The sequence below is a fragment of the Lasioglossum baleicum genome, chromosome 7 (genome assembly GCF_051020765.1).
Source record: "Lasioglossum baleicum chromosome 7, iyLasBale1, whole genome shotgun sequence".
Lineage (NCBI taxonomy): Eukaryota > Metazoa > Arthropoda > Insecta > Hymenoptera > Halictidae > Lasioglossum > Lasioglossum baleicum.
This window is the reverse complement of record NC_134935.1, coordinates 10,815,671-10,829,010: the sequence shown is the minus strand read 5'-3', so window position 1 is coordinate 10,829,010 and position 13,340 is coordinate 10,815,671. Positions and strand designations below refer to the sequence as shown.

The 13,340-nt window shown below is 43.4% G+C and overlaps 1 protein-coding gene across 2 annotated transcripts in view; it reads left to right on the top strand.

Annotated features, from left to right (window-relative positions):
* Nachralpha1 (nicotinic acetylcholine receptor alpha1) overlaps positions 1-13,340 on the top strand; it is a 214,094-nt gene that overhangs the window by 122,036 nt on the left and 78,718 nt on the right. The gene's annotated exons all lie outside the window — the stretch shown is intronic.

Genomic DNA, 13,340 nt, shown 5'->3' with positions numbered 1-13,340 from the left:
TCCTTTCACGCTCGTGTGAGTTGGAACGCGGTAGTGGGGGTAGCCACTCGAGCGTATTAAATCGGCAAAATTAGTGCGATTTATCTCTTGTTTGGGCTCGTTTTAATCGGAACAATCTCAGCTCTACACTGGCGCTGCAATTATAAGGGTAAGATGAGAATTATTCAAAATCAAATTTTCTCTAATCCATGTGTACGTTCTTCGCTTGATGTACGATGTACTATTTTTGGTTACTGATTGTAAAATGCCTTCGGCGAGCTCAGTGCACTGATAATGAACGCTGGGGGAAAAGCGATGCTGGCGCAGGTTTAACCGTGCAGATTTTAGTTAAATTGAACCGTGCACTACTGTAATGCGAGGCGAAGGAATAAAATGCGAGCGACATGATTGTTTTGGGGGATCGAGCGGTACTTGCCGAACCAATTGGTCGACTCATTCGATGCGAGCGCTGACAGATGGAAAGGATATACCACGTTGGAAATAGAAGGATAGAAGTAGGCTGTGATTCGACCGGCACCGATTGAATGCTGTCCACCGGTGGAAGTGCTTTTCCGATATTTAAACACTGAAACGCGTTTCCTCGACTCTGGATACGATAATTGTTTATCGCGGACCAAGGCCGCTGAATTTTATCGCGCGACCTCCGCTACGCACCTCAACGATCCATTCGTCTGACGAACACGGTTTCCCTCGATCGCAGTGGCGATATACAACTCCGGATTAAACTGTTCGGAATGATTCTGGCCGTTTACTGAATATTAATTGTTCTCTCGAGACTGGAGACTTTAAATAAACGTAACTTTCTTAAAGCAAATCATCTTTTCCAAAGCAGAAACCATCTTTCGAGTTTCTTGACATTTTCTTGCCAAAACACTTGATCGATTTTTTCAGTACAGTAAATAATCGATCTAAGAAAACGTGAACTGTACGATCTAAGAAAACGGGAACTGTACGATCTAGAAAATCGAATATCCCTTCGGCCAAGAGGTTTGAGCTGCTAGAAAAACGTAATACTCACCATCATTGCCTGCTGATCGTGATTATTCTAACCGTACGGGGGGAATAATCCCCTACCTCGTCGAACCTGTACAATCTTATGTTATTGCTCAATGGAATACAGTATTTTATCGATAAATGTCCCAAATGTCTGGCCGATAAGTACGGCTCGGGTATATCGGTGAGACCACACTAATCGGAATGACAAAACTTTCTTATTTTTCATTATTTCTTATGGAACTTTCATCGACATCTACGTGGCATTTTTCTAATGAAAATAATACCAAACATGATATAATTCCGATGATATTTACTTGTGTAATGGACGATGAAAGTTTCGAGCGCAAGGAGGAATAGCATATGGAAAGGTCTTTGAACTATGCCGGCGCACTGCGACTTTCGACGTCTCTTTCTTTCCCATACGCTGTCCTGTACATATAATTGGAATTATTTCATATTTGGTATCATTTTCATTAGAAAAATGCCACGAATATATTAGTCAAAGTCCCATCAATAAATAATGAAAAATGAAGAAGTTCTGTTTAGGATTAATTATGTTTACAGCTCCGCTGTCCCTTTTTACGTTCGGCAAAAGTCAAAGAATAGTATCCCTGGCGGATAATTGTCCCTGGGCCGACCCGTGTTGGGGACACAATTATCGATAAAATACTGTAATTCTTGATACGAAGTCTATTGAGTTTTGTTCGTCGCTGTATTTGTACACCTAGTTATTATCGAACAACGACGAGGCTGGTGGTTTCGCGGTCACCTGGAGGATTCGATGAAAGGGGATAACAAAGCGGACGAGATGCTTGACGGAACGCAGTCGAAGTTCGTCGCGTAAACGGCGCGGCGAGCGACTTAGCGATTCGTGAGTTTCGAGAGCGCTCTAGGAAGTTGGCCCTGCCAAATGGATTTATGGATCCTCTTTAAGAGAGGCGGAAGAGGGCCCCGAAGGAGAAGGAGGCTCAGCCATGCCGAAGCAAACTAATATATCCTCTCAGGACCGACTGTGTTCCCCGACTAATTGGATTTCTGTCTGTTCCCATAAATTTCGCGGTAATCCTCCCTCGTCGCTCCTGGAAATTGTGTAGTCCTGAACGCGGTCCTAAGCAAACTCGATTGATTCTTTCACGCGGGACCTGCGAAAGCGATGCCAACGGATCCTCTGCGCTCTTCGTCGCTTAGCCGGCGTGCCAGGCGGTAACGCGTTTTGCCCGCGAAATTGCGAACGGAACGCCCTTCCTATTCCCTTTGCTGTCGTCGAACCGTTTCGCCGTGGATTCTGCCTCGTGAAATTCGACGCTCGGTATGTTTCGAATTACGCGCGAGCGGTCACGAGTTTCTGTTCTTGCCGGGAAAACACTCATGTGTTTTTCGACGCAACCTAGCCGAAAATATGGCATGGTTTTTTCCAGCGGTCGAAATTCGGGCCGATGGGATACGCAACGTTCCTTCGAATACCGTTAGCGTAGAAGATCTCTCCAACACCCTAAAACGGGGAGACAGAAAAATTCCTGATAATCCGTTTAACGAAGATAGGTATTTTCTAATATTTGATATGTCCAGATACATATTTAATTATAGAGTTAAAAACAACAGAATAGTATTTTCAAATTCTTCAGATGTTTTGGCTGACCGAATATGATCTCCTTTCTTCAGTCACAAGATCCTCCAGATTTGTATCGCTCACTCCTAAGTAAATGAATGTATATATGTACATATCGTGATGCTTACGTATTTCAACAATCCGAAACAGTGAAATACAGTGTAAAAAGAGTAGTACCATGTGGTCGTTGTGGCTGTTAAGCGTCTACAAAGCGTTTTATTCCTCAAATTATGATCCTCTAGCTTTAAAATAACCACCCGGGAGGTAAGTACATTATAACACGCCTTTCAGCTACCGGCTGAAAATACGCACAAAAACTGCAGGATTTGTTCAGAATTTAAAATGCTACTAGAAAGTCAGCGTGGCAGTCATATCGTTAAGTTTTACGATCACTTAATTGGACATTAGCAAGTACTTTAAAAGGAAACAGTCCGCTTCTCTGCCGAAGCATTGGAAAAATAATCAAACATAACACAGAAAACAACTGAAATGTTCGTATGAGTGCGCTACTGTAGTATCATTTAATAATTTGTTTACAGTATTTATAAATTCCTGTCGAGTGCAGTAATAAGCTTTTCAGAAATCAGCCGCTAGACAGCCTAAAAGAAAAAGAACAAATAAGAAAGCGAGGATAACGGAAGTGGGGAAAAATACTGAAATAAATAGCAGTTACTCGAGATGATCTGAAACTGAGCGAGAGGATTGCGATCGTTGCTCATAAATACTACAATTTATACGTAGTACTGTTCCAAAAGCGATTTCACACCCTGTCGCCCGGCTCGTAAAATCGTGCCGAAACGTTTTACGAGTTCATCCGACAAAGAATCGTCGGCGGAACGCGTAGCAAGACACTCTCCGCGTAAAATCGGTGCCGATGGGTCTATGGAAGCTCCCCGTTCGTTTCGCGAGCTATATTTCCTGGCATCGATCGTCGTCCGACTGTCGGACAAAAGATAGAACCGGAAAGAGCGGCGAGCAGATCGAAGGGAAGAACGGAAATCACAGAGAATCGGTATTTCTCGAAGCAAATCCATTTAACGAGCGCAGTTCTCGAAGAGTCGTTAGCGCGGCCCGAAGCGGAGTCGGGCGTTTCACGGGGCCGGGAATAAAAATAATCCACCATTAACCATTCGTCGTTACTTTCTTCACGTACCTCGCGGTTCCGCGGGGACGTTCCGACTGTGTTTCAGCTTCGACTCGCGACCGAATCACGACCGTTCCTATCTACGATTCGCTCTCGAATCTTCCGCGACGTTCGCTCGCAACTGTATTCTGATTTCTTTATCTCTCTCCCCCTCTCTCCATCTTGGGTCGTTCCCGTACGTATAGAAAACACTGTACATCGTGGACCAATAACTCTGCCCACCTTGAATAATTCCGTTATTTGTAACAATATAAAAAAATGATCTACAGGGTGCATCTAGTGACTATGTACAAGTTAAACATGGCACAGTTGTGGTATCATTTTGTTCGGGAGTTCATTTTCTTCTTTCAAGTAAGTGATCACTAGACTGCGGATCTTTATGCAAAATAAAAAATGTTTGCATTGAATGCTAGGCGCAGGAGCCAAATAAAAATTTCATTCTTCTTTTAATTATCTTATTAAGGAGAAACTCGTACACTGGTGGCCTTAAATCTTTTTAATATTTCCTCTGTTTTAAATCATACTTAACCATTTTTGTCATAAATGCATAAAATCCGCAGTCTAGTGATCAGTTAAGAGCATTAAATTGCATTAAATGCTAACTACAAAATAAATAACAGAACAATAGAATAAAGTAAGTTACCAATGTTATAGCAAATAAGAAATACAGGCTGTCCCGAAAATGTACTTTCTTGAACGGTCGTAGCACTTCCTTAAAGTCTTGTTCTGTTAATATTTATTTGAAAACGTTCGGTCCGTGTTGCTCGCCGATACGAAACATTAGGATGCGTGAGACGTTCCTATCATTTTGTCCGGAGCTGTACTTCGTCGCGTGACCGGCCAGCGGACCGGTAAGAACAAAAAGCGAAAGAGTGGACTCGGTCGAGCGAGGATGAAAGGCGGGGTCGGTGCGGACGGTTGCACGTGAAAGAACCAGGCCGATTCGGTGGCCGAATGCAATTAAAACTTTTCTACTTGGCCCGGTTAATTTGTCTTTGTTAGCCCGACCCCGGCGGAAGCTCCCTCTTTTGTCACGATGCCCGGTCGGCGCGCGCGATCCGCTTCGACTATCCGCGGTTCGGCATCGCGACGCCTTTTTCGAGCTTGCGGCGGACGTTCTCGCAATCCTCGCTAATTGTAAATAAAACTGGGGGGTCGGTCTCCTTTTTCTCTGTCGGTCAAAGCCAGCCCGAGCAAGATCCCGGGGTGTACCTTTTCGACGGTTCGTCCGTCCGGAACCGCGCGTTCAGAACACTCGCTAGCGACCAACAATGCGTTTTCCAGGGCCCTTTGTCGCCGGGTAGGTACCCCAGTTCTTTTTGTTTTTATTTCTTTTCCAAGTGTAATTCATTATGTTCACCGTTAAACGCTTTGCCCGGCCAATAGCCTGGCCGCGAGTTTATTCTTCTACCCGGGATGAAAGAACAAGCACGGATCAACAAGCGTGCAGAAGGAGCCTGTGCAACGAGCAACAAATGTCCGTCAATTCGTTACGGCTTGCGGGAACGCACACGGGATCGGCGGTGCATAACGTGAATAATCAACCGGGCTGAAATGCCGAGTGCCCTCGACCAAGCCATTGAATGAGCGAGCGCGGCGAGGGCATGAATTAAACCAGAAAATAAAGAAAGAAAACAACGTGAATTAATTCTGGTTTCGAAATAGAGAATCCGTGTGCTCGGTGAATTTGACCGAAAGAAAGAACGCCGGAGCTGCCGGAAGGACATCTTCGCGCGATCTAGTTAACCGTTACGGGTTAATTGCGGGTGAGCAATTAAGCGTCGCGAGGGCCGACGACTCTTGGATGACATATTTCACCGCGATATTTACGCAAGGAATCTCCGGCTCGCGACCTGTTCACCGACGTGGCTCGAAGCGATTCAACGAGCCCCAATGCAACTTGTTTCGCGCGAGATAAGTTCGCTGACACGTTATGATATTTCCACGGAGCGCTCGTCGGGTGCTGCTGCCGCTGCGGCTGCTTGTATGAACCAGACCACCACAAGCAGCTACTCTCGAGCTGTCTTAAAAATTTTCTGTTTCCGGATTTGTGGTGGACGACCAGCACTGAATTGCACGTGCATGAGCATACAAATCGCTCTGTGTGGTTGCCACTGTCGGTGAACCAACGCGACGATTCGATTCAATGGAGTTGCAGATATACATATTCTTTGGTAGATTACGGTTGCGGTTGCTGTGCGCAAACTGGGTTTCGTTGGTCAATTTTCCTGCTATTCTCCGCGTTCATGATCTACCGAGGCACTTGTGTTCTCCAGTATTTCGGAGATTGTGGGCGGTGCAAGTGCATTTTTTATGAGCTGTGGGATTCGATGTAACATGCACATTTGATATGCATAATCACACGCACCGGTCGCTGTTCAGTGGATTTGATGTTGTGGATTATTTGAAATGGAATTTGTTAAAACAATATTCCAAGTACTTCAACTTCCTTTGAAATTTTTCTGATTAATTGCTAGTTTACTTTCTTTCTTGTTTTTTGTCATTGAACGATAATACTTTCGCCAGGATCCTCAAACTTCGCCTAAGCGAAGTCTAATCGTTCCAAACGATAAGTTTGGACTATTTTATTCGTATAAACGACAGAGTTATTAACTATTATTATTAGGTACTTGATAATATGAATTTTGCATCTTACTCTATAATTTCAGAACGATTAAATTGATATTTACCATACACCAAAAATGATATACGTGGCCTGGGAATGTGTTAATTGAATTTTGTTCGCGAAAAAGAAGTTGACTCGTCCCCCGGCAAGATTCTACGAACATCGGACGCGAACATCCGAGCGCGGATACCAGAGCCGAGTATTCTCTCTTTCTGGTTTCACCAAGGATTCGACGAGAGCCATTTACGAGGAATCGTTTCATCTTCGGCCAAATAAAGATTTTTTTTGTCCCGAATAAATTGACGGGAAAGCTGGGCGCGGATCCGGCCGGCTAGTCCTGAATACAGGAGCGAGAGAGGCGAGGGGAGCATCGCGGCGTCGTGACGTCGCCGTGGAAAAGGCTGAAAGGGACGCCGAACAAAAAGGCTCGTTCGCGCCAGCTGGCCAGCCTTTTTTATCAGCAGTCTAGGAGCTCGTTCTTGTCGACGAGATGTTCAAAAATCGCTTAGCCCCAAAGGATAGACGGTCGATAAGGGAAACCACGGTCCTGATATACGACGCAACTTCCGTTCCGGCTCGTCACACGTTGTTGCACTGTCGAATTCCTTTCCTCGGTATCTCTCGCACCCCGCTACAAAACCATAAGATATACATATAAAGATATGAAAAGTGTATTTTCGGAAGAATTTTCTTCCTTCGTTCCTAATGTTATTATTTACGTCGTATAATAACGCTGTAGAATTTCAATAAAAAATGTAAATACGATCTCTATTGACATTTAACATTATATGTTTATACAGGATGAGAAAGCGATGATTCCTGAGGTGATTCGAAGTAACTTTTTACCACGTTTATATCAGCTTGCCGAGTTGTCGTTGTCGTTGTATGCGTTAAATCTTGTAATCGAATTTTTAATCACTTCCCGATGAGCTTGAGATTTGCTACTTTGAACATAGCTCAGAACTGGATGACAATGCAATATTAAAAAACAAATTTTAAAAAACTGTGCGTCTAGGAGAATAAAAATTTCTGTAGTACATCACGTTCAGCGATCCCCACCTACTCCACTACGTGTTCCCACTCCAACTTATCCCCACTCCACTGACCTACTTCGCACCGAAGGAGCTCAGTGTGGCGTTCCGTTCATTCAGTTCCATTTCAGACAATTTCGGACCTCCATCAAGAGACGTCGTCTCTCGGAGTCATCCCCTCATTCTTTCTTGCGTATTTCCATATCTTGCATTCCATTTAAAAAAGCCTAAAAAGTAGAAAATGAAAAAATGTATCAATAAAACTTATAAAACCACGCTTATATTAAAAACCACTAAAAAGGAGAAAATAATTTTTTTAGGCATCGGTGACTACAAATAAAAGCGTGGAACGCCCACGAAGATTACCTCAACATAGTTTAGCGCTCCGCGTTTTTATTTATAGTCACTAATGTCTAAAAAAATTATTTTCTTCTTTTTAGTGCATTTTAATGTAAGCGTGGTTTTTAAAAAGCTTTTTTTCATATATTTTTTTCCGTTGCGAAAATGTTCTCCGCGGCTTTGTTAAGGAGTTACGAACGAAAAACACGGACCAATCGAGCGTGGCTACAGCGGACTCCGTTCAGATACTTGTGTCCCCACTCAACCTTCCCCTTCTACGACGCTATTCCCCTTAATTCGTGCTTCCACCATCTTCTTCTTCTTCTTCTTCTTCTTCATCTATGTGTGAGAGACAAAGAAAAGTCACCGAAGTCATTCGAGTTTAAATTAGTTTCCTGTTCGAGCTTTCGCCAGCGAAAAAATGGACCGATGAGGACGCCTCGCATTCTTATCGACTGCCAAAGGAAACGCTCTCTCGAAGCAACGTTTCAAGTTGGCTCGCCCTTTTTCCGCTCCTATTCATCTTCTCCTAATTTTCAGGTTACAAGGCACGCCCTTCGCGGTCCTCCCTAGAGATGCTGCGGCCGATCGAAGTATTTGCGCAGAGAGGAAGTTATTAAAAAGTTCTTCGTCGCTGATAAATTAATAATTTCCTTTTAGTGAATGTTACAGAATATTTTCCGATAACGTTCATTGAATTGATTTCCGATATGCTGGAAATATTCGTATGAACACAGCAGCGGCGTGGGCGTTTATTTGAGTTAATTAGCAAATTCCGGAATGCCAGATGCATTTTTGAGCAATTGCTTATGGTCGTTTGAACTTTATTTGTTATTCCAGCCCGCGCACTGTGGAAGCACTACGAAACGAAATGTTAATGCTTAAAAATGTGACTTTTTAAAAGGCACCTCCCACTCATTTGCTTCTCTCGAAAATTTTTATAAATATTATATATGCATATCAAGAGAAAAATAGTAGTATCTTCCTATTATTTATTTAAAAAAGCAAGGAATTACAATCAGATTTGGGCAAAAATTTGATTGAAATAAAAATTTCGAATAAAGTGGTTTTTTTCCAAGTGGTTTGTAAACCCACTTTATTCGAAATTTTTATTTGAATAAAATTTTTGTTCAACTTAGTTTTAACAATTGTTAAAATTAGAACACGCTTATATCTACAACGATTTTATCAATCCAATATTTTCGCAACTTCCTCACGCTACAAATACTTTTGTCTCCGCGTATCAACAGCCGGGAACGCTTTTGGTAAAACGATCTTCGCAATATATTCGCGCCATTATGCGAACACTTCCAAGTACCGCTGATCCAGGGAATCCCGAACAGGTCGCATAATTCCGTCCGAAAGTTCGCCGCGCGAACAACGTTTTCTGTTTAGCAGAGGATTAAGGGATTCGTGCGAGAAAACTGAAGTTCGGTGTTCTAGTTCAACGGGAGAGGCGGCGTAGTTGTCTATCAAATTTCTTGGAAGAAATTGCCAGCCCGAGACAAGGCTCCGAGAAAGCAGGAACATCAAGAATGCCCATTTCTCTTTTATCCAGCTCCGTTTATTCTTCTCCGTGATTCTTATCACGATCCAGCTCTAAGACGCCGTGCCCGGGCGACGTGTCTTGCTGACGTTACAAGGAATTCTCATCGCTGTTCTCTCTTCCGTGATTCCTACTTTCGTTCTAAAATACTACTCCTTATTCATCGTCGTAACGCCTCCTTTGTCAAGCTAGTAATTCGCCACGTTACATCGGATTGGCAGGAAAGATGTCCCTCGTTGAGGTTACGTTTGTTCAACGAGAATCGTCGGCCGCCGGCAAGGCAAACATTTAATTTGATTGCATTATTACGAAGGTTTAACGCAGGACTGTTGACCGAAGGAAAAGTTTTCCGGCGATTCAATTTGTACCGAAATTTTATGCAGGTGTTCTAGTTTCCGTGGCGGTTTCCGCACGAATTTTTAACAATTTTTCCATCTTTCTGATTTAGTGTCTCTAATATTTTCAGTGAGTTAAATGTAATGTACTTAAATACTAATTACAAATCACACGTTTAATATATTCAAAATTCGTCTACTTCAGCAACCACTTAAATGAAAATTCAAGCAGAACGTCGTTGTGTTTGAAATGGAGGAGGTTAAAACATTTTTCGAACAAACATTACGTACAATTTTCAACGTGTTCGAAGGATCCAATTGCTACTGTTCAACCGTGCAAAAATTGGTTGAAGCTATTCAAGTTTTCCAATGATAAAAAAAAGTCGTTCTATCCGCACCGAATGACAACAACAATTTCACCGGAACTTGCGACTCGCAGAAGAAACGAAATTCCGTCTACTCGCAAAAACAGCGCAACGCGGAGGCAACCAAGCAAGCCTTTTAACCAAATTCCCGGAGCTCGCAAAGACGATGGTGGCATCGGAAGTATTCGCAGGAGCTAGGCTGCAGGTAAATTAGCCGACATTACTTGTAACCGAATTATGGCCGTGCTAAAACTTTGTCGGAGGCGAGCTTTTATCCGTCAAGCGCGCTTGAGGCTTGCCACGCCCCTCTTGAATATTTTCTCCGGTAGTGACCAAGCTTTTGGAGACTGCTCGAACGAAGGAATGCATTATGCACATCGTGGTGTATAATTTCTATAGCTATGCTGAAAGGAATTCGAGCGTTCGCTGCTTGAAAATTTCCCACGGCCTCTTGGGAACGGCGCGGAGAGACAGTAAGGATTCTGGAAGAATGGCGCCCGGCGCTCGGTTTCCTGAAACTCGGAGGCGTCCGATTCGATTCGAGCGGATTCGATCCGATCCGGTTGATTTGGCTGCTCGAAAATTTCTCGGAGGTGTCGTTAAGGCGGCAAGAACTCGTTGCACACGTGCGCATAGTCCTCGTCGATCTGAATGCGCCACGTAAACTGGTAAATAGATAGAGGCGATACGAAGGGAGCGACATCGATAGCAACGAGAAGAGAGAGAGGCGGTTTGAAAGCGGTAGATAAGGCCTGGAGAGGGAGAGAGATAGGGAACGCGGTTAAGAGGGGCCGAAGGCGAATAAAACGGACCAGGACCGGCACACGGGGAAAGTGAAACTGAAATTACGTGCGTCAGAGGAGAAGGAGAGAGCTCCAAGGGAAGAACAGAAAGAAGACGGCGAGGGGTAACGGGCGGAAAGTAGATCGTGGCGCTGGTTTCTGTGCATGTAGCAATGTAGCACGTGTACGTAACACGGTTCTCTCGTATTCTTCCATTCGTTCATCTCCGGAGATAGCTCGACGCGGCCAGACCCCTCTGTTTTCTTTCGACATCCAATTTCCATAACATTAGACCGCTTACACGTAAACAGCCGGCTCCCGTTTCCCACGGGCGAGCAGCCCGTTTAAAATCGTCACCCAATGAGCGGCGACGGAAAACCTTCGGGGGAGGATGGTACACTTCTTTCGCATAACCTGGAGATACCCTTAACACTTTTTCACTGAGATCGAGGCAAACACAGTTTAGACTTGTATGCTTCGTTTAGGAAAATATGTGTTTCCGTGGGGGAGGGGGGCACATGTTTCTTTCAGAAACTTCGTTAACCCTCGTATACCGAAGCCCCATAAATTTCTACGCTGACCGAGGGTGGAAGAGGTAACTAGGCGTAACTCGATCTGCCTGGTCTCTGTGTTCTGGAGTCCTTGCAATTTGTTGAAGGAGAGACAAAGAAAAGTTAACTCATCCGAAGTCTTAACAAATGAAATGAAATTGTTAATGATCCTCCGTTCTATAAAATAAAAGTTCATAGAATATTAATCATATATAGGTTCAACATGAAAATATCAAAATTGGAGTTGTTATGTATCCCGTTATTCCAAAAAATTGTCCTTTTTCTTTTAGACTACTGTATCAGTAGAGCAAGTCGCGTATGGTCAGACATGGCTGTGAACCTAAATGCAAAGCAACCTTGGCACAAAAACTGCCATAGATCTGCAAAGAGAAGGTCTGCGCTAGGTATTAGAATAACGTCTCTACTGGCGTTCCCGAAATTTGTTGAAAGAAATAAAGAGGAAGGTTAAGAATCCTGGAATGTAATTGCGGCGCTAGCGGAATAGTCGGTTCTAATCCAGGTGACGGTATCCTTGTCGGAACCATAACTCTCGCCTCTCTACGAAAACAGTCGTAGGTTTTGTCTCGCGACGGCTTATCTCGGTCTATCCTCTTATTTCCTGTCCTTTGCTGCAGTTTTCCCGTGGAAAACTGGGGAAAACCGGAGAGAAGGCTGGGGAAGCACACCCCCGGATCGCGTCGCCGGATCTTAGGCACCGGCGCGACGTCTCTGTAAATCCTCGCGGGCCAAGCAAGGGAAAACCTTTGTCGAAAACTGGAATCTAATTGCAGGATCAAGGGATTTGTTCCGCGCATTCCTGACAACGCTCGCCTTTTTCGCGAGAGAAAGATCAACCGTCTACACGATCCCGGGGGATTCCCTTGCCCCGCGGAGAAACCGGATCGCGTTTATTAAAGGAGCTCACCACAATCACGATAAAAAACGGAAGGCCAATCTCCCAAAATGATTCTGAAGAAAATCGCATTAGGTCTGTCGAGACATTCTGTTGATTTTTGTTTCTTGCAATTGACGCAGACGTGTTCTATCTCACATAAAGGTTCACAATGTACAGATTATGAGAATGTACAAAGTTGTACGTAAAACTGTACGTAACTAATACTTGTACTCAGGGACCTAAAATAACAGTTAGTAAAAATCATTAACAAAGTTATTACTGACATTTAAGATAATGTACACAAACTATAAAGAACAAAATTCGAAGAACAAAATGATTAACAAATATTGATTTTTATAATTTTTGGTTACAAATAACAGTGTCCAAATTAGTGTCCAAAAAATTGGATCCTCCTCGATTGATTTCGAAATAAATTTCTCTCATTGATTACTGTTATAAGTAATCGAAATGAATTTCCCTCAACGATTGCATTTACCAACAAGAGAAAAAATTTTCGGTTACTTATAATCCTTATTTGTAACCAGTACGATTTTAGTCGATGAAATACTTGTTATTCTATGACTTTTTTTCTTTTTAGTTATAACAGTTATGATCCCTGCTTGTACTGTTTTAAATTACACCAACACACTTCTGCCATAAACGCATAAAGTCCGCTGTATAATTATAGTCAACTTACTAAAATGATTAAAGCAAGAAACACATTTTTATTTGGTTCCGGTACCATGTAATCGATGCAGAACAAGTTTATTTTGCATGAAGATCGTTAGTCTATTGATCACTGACCGTGGTATTGTTGATCTACACGGGGTTCAGCGAACTCGGTTGCGTCACGGGTTATATTAATACTTCGCGCTGTAATATCGAATCGATCGCGTCGCAGATTCGCTGGTAGAAGATGCCTTCTCGAAAGGAGAGACAGGGAGCAGGTAAGATTTCCGCTCCTGGACAGGTGATTTCAGATCGGATTTCTCGTCGCGTATTTTCGCGTGATATAATTTTGTAGAGTTAGGCGGCGTTCGCGATCGCGAGAAGCTTTTATTCCCCTGTTTACAAGCTAACGATGACAGAACGACGCGACGCGGTAGACAGTGTAACGGTGG